The sequence below is a fragment of the Rhagoletis pomonella genome, unplaced genomic scaffold (assembly GCF_013731165.1).
Source record: "Rhagoletis pomonella isolate Grant_MI unplaced genomic scaffold, Rhpom_1.0 Rhpom_scaffold_00001, whole genome shotgun sequence".
Classification (NCBI taxonomy): Eukaryota; Metazoa; Arthropoda; class Insecta; order Diptera; family Tephritidae; genus Rhagoletis; species Rhagoletis pomonella.
In genome coordinates, this window is record NW_023458555.1 from 54,722,904 (window position 1) to 54,730,113 (window position 7,210).

The 7,210-nt window shown below is 34.0% G+C and overlaps 1 long non-coding RNA gene across 1 annotated transcript in view; it reads left to right on the forward strand.

Moving 5' to 3' along the window:
- The window catches only part of LOC118746273, a 95,771-nt gene that overhangs the window by 14,808 nt on the left and 73,753 nt on the right, over window positions 1-7,210 (forward strand). The window lies entirely within an intron of this gene.

Here is a 7,210-nt window from a genome sequence, read left to right on the forward strand (position 1 = left end):
AAAAAAATTAATCAAACTTCAAAAAATTGTCATCAAAATTTCAAAATTTTTAATTAGAATATTTAGAAAATTTTCGGGTATGCAGTTTTGTAGCCCATTCAATTTTAGTATAATAAAGTGCAAGTTTCAAGTCGCTAGAAATTACCGTTGATTTTTTAGAATTTCTTTTGTCGAGGGTGTTGCGGATTTTTTTCCATGTAAAAAAATATTTCGATCATGTGTTATATGGAAGAAAATGCGCTACACCCTCCACAAAAAAATTCTAAAAATTCAACGGTAGTTTTTAGCGACTTGAAACTTGCACTTTATTATACTAAAATTGAATGGGCTACAAAACTGCATACCCGAAAATTTTCTAAATATTCTAATTAAAAATTTTGAAATTTTGATGACAATTTTTTGAAGTTTGATTAATTTTTTTTGCAATTTGTGCAAGCTTTGCAACTTTTGTTATTGTAGTTTCTGAAATAGATTGAAATATATTTTAATTGAAAATTATTAAAAATAAATAAATAAACATAATTTGCAAGCAATATCGTTTTGAATTTCGTTGGTAATTAGTTGCACGCATCTGTATGTATATTGGTTATGAGACAAAATCAATATTTATGTAACGTAAGTTTCACTTCTCCAGTGTGGCCCAGGCGCACTTACTTTTTTTCAATAGGTGGCGTAGGAGTGGAGCTATTCCGAAAAACTTCATTTATGGTCCGATTTGCTTCATATTCAAAATACATATTACTAACATCAAGGGAAATACACCTGCAAAAAAGGACCCGTTAGGTGGCTCCAGGGCATAGTTATTCCAATCTCCGTATAAGCCTATGAATGCCTGCTTTGGTTTCACCATCTACTATCTATATATTAATACGCTAACGAATTCCCATTCAAATCCATTCCTCCCTATTACTCCTATGTTGTAAAGTGCATTGGGGTAACTTAAAATGTCATTCTATGGTTCGAATATCTATATATTAATAGGCTAACGAAATCGCATACAAATATATTCCTCATTTACATACATTTATTTATTACTTTGTCTGGTTTACGTCACGTTTTAAAGTTTCGATTATTTCATCTTAAATATTTACCTGTACAAAATCAACAATTTAACTATTCACATACCTCAAAATTTCAATCAATTCAATCTTATAAGTGATTCATCACTGGAAGGAATCAGATTCTTAGAAAAAGAAATTGCGAACGGGGCAAACATCTTCATTTCCAATATCGTCATAAGTAGCAGAAAATTTGCAAATTACGAAATTGTCAACTTGGCAACACTGTGAATCACTACACAGTGGGGAAATGGAGGGGTGAACTCAAAGGGGAGGTGGGCATTTGGTTTGTTTTTTCAGTAGGTGGAGTAGGAGTGGAGCTATTCCGAAAAACTTCATTTATGGCCCGATTTGCTTCAAATTCAAAATGCACATTACTAACATCAAGAGAAATGGACTCGATAGGTGGCTCCAGGGCATAGTTATTCCAATTTCCGTATAAGCCTATGAATGCCTGCTTTGGTTTCATCAGTTGGTTTCACTAGTTGAAATTTAATACGCAAGTACTTACAGTACTACTAGTATACAGAGAGTAGATTTGCTCCGTTTCGGCAGCAGCAAATATCTCTCGTAGGGATAAAACGATACTAGTAAATACAAGTACATACTCGATACTTTTAGTCCGATAGCAAGTAATTTTGGTATCGATACTTTTGAACCGAGTACTGAGCAGGTATCGGAAAAAAGTACTTATATCGAAACCCAATTCAGTGAAAATTATATTTCCGGGCTTTTTTTAATCTAATTATTATTGTGAATATCTAAAAATTTTTGGCAGTTTAGTTGCCAATGAAAAATTCCTACAACGAAAGACCTATAATTATCTCATTAACATATCGCTAGCTTGAAGTGAAAAGTTGCCAAGTCCACTTTTTGTGCAAACTCATATTTGGATATAGGAAGCAAGGTAAATTAAAAACGCAACGTCTTCAAGCTTATATTCAATTAAAGGCAAATTTACTAAGTCCAAAAAAGGCACAGAAAAAACGATAAGCTCACAAAAAATTCTAAATCTTCTAATTTGCAACGGAGCCTTCTGCAAAATTCTTGAAGGAAATGTTTTGAAAAGTTTTTTCCTCCCCTTTAAATTTTCTACAAATGGACTTAGCAGCTTTTCACTCTAAAAATTATCAACATGATTACTTCTTTCAGAAATATACCATTGTTACTTCGCAGAACTGCTGTTGAACAGTGTTATAATACAGACACTTTTATTAATTAATTCATTTGTATGAAATAAATTATAAAATAATTGTTTTTGATCTCAATCGCTTTCTCTTTGTACAAAATAAATAATAAGTATAACAAATAAAATACGTACATACATACAAACGAAGACAATTCTGTTAACAAAATTCTGGGGACTTTTTAAAAACAACGTATTGGACTTCTTTGCCCTTTTTCTTGTTTTCTGGGAGGCCATCCTAGTAAACCATCTTTTAAAACTTAAAGTTGTTCTTAAAAGGATTAAGTAGCATTCGGCTAAAATCAAAAATTATAGTCACATAAGTTATTTTGACAAAAATTCATAGATATGTGATGGCGTTTTTTATACAAATAATTCTTATATAGGTACAAATATCGATATAAGTAGGTGTCGATATTTTTAGCCCGATACTTACTAGGCATCGATACTTTCTTTCGATGCTACTTCCAAGTACAGGTATCGATACTTCCATGGTATCGTTTTATCCCTAATCTCTCGTGCGCGATGAGAGAAAGTAGAGTACCTACTTTGGTGGAGTAATAGCAAGTACGTCAAGTATTTACTCTCTCAACGCCAAGTAGTGTATGTATGCGGAAAAAGAGTAACAACATGTTGGGAGTAGAGTACAATGCAAGGAGTACTTATTGAACGAAATGCGGCAAATGCACTAGCGCTGGACTTTAATGTTTACATAAAATAACCATTGTTAGAAAAAAGTGCATAATCAATGCTAAAGACATATATATTATTTAGAAAGTGCAAGTTCTTACCTTTAATTTAATATACATATTTTATTATGATCTACTTTTGAGGTTTAAGAATTCAGTGATAAAAAAAATTAAAAGCATTACAAGCAAGTGACAAGTGTGGGTGTTATCATAGTTTCTTTTGCCCAGAACTTCTTTCTGCGTAGGTGGCCTTCCGCCGCGCTTAGGGATCATAACCCTTACAAAGTAGAATTCTCCTTTCTGTATTGCCGAAGAAGCGGAGCTGAACACTTTTTGCAGAGAACATCTTTCTGTGTAGGCGGCCTTCGGCCGCAGTTAGGGATTATGACCCTTACCAAATAGAATTCTCCTTTTGGTGTGCACCAATTGGGGCTACCGCCCCATTGATGTAGCCTTGGGAAAGGATGAGGTAACTAGAATTCCCTTTCGGTGTGGTAAACCTGGGGTTGCCGCCCCAGTAATGTCTATTATGGTTACAGGGTGTTTTATAAAAATGTCTTGTATATAAAAATGTGTATATAAAAATGTCTTGTGCAAATGAATATTTAACATTTCATCATCGGGGGTTGCATTTTTGTCAATGGCGGTTCATTCCCTCCAAAAAGGTGGGTTAGAGGTGCCACGCCCACTTACTTTCGCCCACCAGGTTATTTTATGAAAACATGATTTTTTTTTGTTTTATAATATTTTTGGCTGAAATATATAAAAAAGCCACATTTTATATATCAGCTTGAAGATAAATTAATTGTCTATATTTTGACATTATTACCTTTAGAATCGGTTACGCAGTTTAGAAAATATTAATATTTTAAAATATCACAATTTTTTTGTTCTACTTTTTATATCTACTTTACTTTTTAATTGCGGCAAATAATATTTATATAGTTAAAATCAGCGTAAAAAGTACTAGCAAACCGCATTTTTAGTTTTTCTATAGCTGAACGGTTTTTTATCTTGATGTATGCCCAATTATTTATTACTTCCCACTGGGAAAATAGGCAAACACCTTACGAGGTAAGCCATGTTTCCTTTCAGTTTTTAGTACCAAAATTGTCATCATGGCCAATGTCATCTACTAGTAAAGTACAAAATGAAGACCTCCGACGACACATTACGTAAGGGAGATTCGTCAGTGAAGTGGTAATGACCGCCGGGTGAAGTGTAAGTTGCTGGTAAGGTAAGGTCACCCGGCTGTCCTTACCACTTCCCTGCTGAATCTCCATTACTTAACAAAGATGTGGTCGCCTTATGTAAGTAGGAATTTAGAATGTTGATTTGGTATCAGACATACTTCTGAGGCGCTTTACAAAGCAAGCTACATAGGTGTAATGCAGAGCAGTCGCTCGGAGTAGTTAGGCGCTTGAAAATAAGCCCGATGGTGCCAGACAACTGTGTTTTCAAATTTTAGTTGAGTTGCGTCCCACAATAATAATTTTCCTATAAACATTTTTGCGAACGTTCGAAAAATACCTTCGATATCCAATATCGAACTGAGAACGAACTCATAACCAACCTTGGTTTTCCAACGTTCAGAGTAAATTTAAAATACACTCGAAATGGGTTCGAAAAAAAAGTAAGTCATAGTACAAAGAGAGAAAGTGAAATCCAGCTCATTCTCGAAGGAAGATATAAGAAAATCGCTCTCTCACCAAATTTCAATTCGAAATTTTTACGACATAACAAACATAAATAACATAAAAAATACACGTTTTGGCAATAACTGTTATCAGGCAACGTATATAACAAACGTTAGGTTATAACTCTTATAGGCAAAAAAAAAAACAAAAACAAAAAATATTTCTCATCATTGCGAAAAACCGTTTTCGTTTAAATTTTGATCCCTGGCAATAACTTATTTAACCCTCTACTTGTTTATATTAATCATCAACTATTGCTTATGCAAAACGTGCTACATTTAAAAAAAAATCGCATATGAAAGAGCACCAACCCAACTCGTAATAATTTAAGTATACAAATTTTAGTATTTAGTATAGAAATATTCAATTGAAATACGCCAATATTAAAATGAAGCCCTTTGCACTTAACGGATGCTTTTTCATAATTAAGTTAAAAAAAAAAATTATTTAAATTTCATGCTGTCTGTAATGGGATTTGAACCCTGACGCTCTGGAAATTAGCAAATTGTGGCAAGCATCTTCGTGCACTCAGCTACAGCCAGACATGTAAATGTGCATTCAAATGTTCAGTTTGATTCAACACCACGTGTGCTTGGTATGAAAGTATTGTTTTTAAGTACGAACATTTCAAAACGATAATCAAATAAAACATATTCATGTTTACTATGCGTTATTTCCCCAGTAAATTCATAAAATTTTTCTTAATATTACAACGCGTTTTTTCTCTCAGCGTAGTCATTTTTAAGCAAAATTTGTGCAATCAAATCGAAAACCGGGACACTTAAATGAAACCCGGGACATTTTAGGGTTGCACCGGGACACCGGGACAAATAGTCTAAAACCGGGACATGTCCGGGAAAACCGGGACGTCTGGCAGCCCTACACACAAAGCGCATACTTTCATGCGATTTTCTTTATGATCGCATTTGTGTTGTGGATGTACAATAGTCATTATTTCCTGACAGAAGAGTACATAAATACCAAAATAAATCTCATACAAGCTTTGAATTTATTTACTTATTATGCGGAGTACCGTTGGCCTAAGTTAGAGCATTTTTATTTCTGGCACAAGCGCAGTGCGACTTGCCTGCGCTACTTGCTTATAGCAACAAACCTTTAATAAAAAATTACTACCGTATTATATAGCATTCAATATTGTATACATACATACATACATATATTGCGATATTGAAAATGTTTGTAATGAGAAAGTTCACGCTACAGAAAAAGGTAATTGTGGTGTTTTATCTAAGTTGTATACCGGTAGCGCCCAATAAATCTCGATCAATTATTCTTTCGGTAGGAAAAAATGAAAATGTTTCACATTGATTTCATCCGTTTTAGTGAGTTAAAAAAGGGGAACAGATTTGTATGAGATTTCTTTTCGTATAAATATGCTCTAATTATCGAGAAGTACGCCATCCTCTTTTGCAAATATATCCTATCAGAAGTATATAAAATGTGGATATCTTTAAAACAGGAGCAGCTAGGATTTCAATTTAAGCGGATTCTTAACCTTAAGATATCAACCAATACAACCCTGCTTTCAGATTTTGTCGACATTTTTGTGCAACCTATCTTCGCTTCCTGCCCACCGTGCTGAAAAGGTGTTCGCACGAGGCGATTTTGCGTTCAACTCACGAAGGGTTGCACGAAAAAAAAGTTGAATGGCTAAATGTTGGCTGGCGACCAACTTTGTTGAAAGCGATTAGTTGAAAGGCCGTTCAACCAAAAGTAGAATGCAAAGTTGAACAATGCAAATGCCTCTTTATGGTGAATATTTTGATATTTTTTTATTTTTTGATTTTTTTAGCCATAAAATTTTTTTTTCGTGCAAACCTGCGTGAGTTGAACGCAAAAGTTGCCTGAAAAATCGCCTCGTGCGAAAGTCCTCTTATTATGATACATATTTCAATTATTCAGTTTTTATACCCGAGCGCACTTGTGCACAAGGGTATTATAACTTTGTTCACATAACGGTTGTTTGTAACAGGCAAAACGAATCGAGATAGATATAGACAAATGTATACATAAATGCTCAGGATGAAAAGAGAAATCGATTAAGCGGTGACTGTCTGTCCGTCCGTCCGTCTGTGCACACGATAACTCGAGTAAAAATTGAGATATCTTAACGAAACTTGGTATGTGCACTTCTTTCGGGCGTAGGACGGATGGTATTGAAAATGGGCAAAATCGGACAATAACCACGCCTACCTCCCATATAACGGTAATTTTCAGAAATACAAAAACTGCGATATTTTAGTAACTACTGAAGATAATTCACTCAAAATTGATATTTATAATAAATTTTAGACGAAAAATAAGAATATTAACATTTTTTTGAAAATGGGCGTAGCCACGCCCACTTATGGTTACATGTGTATATCTTGGTAACCGCTGCATCAATTTATTCCAAACTTTGCACAGTTGTTGGCCTTGATACAGCATACTAAATGGCCGAAAATTTTAAAAATTGGACAATAACCACGCCCACTTCCCATATAACGGTAATTTTCAGAAATACGAATACTGCGATATTTTAGTAACTACTGAAGATTATTCACTCAAAATTGATATTTA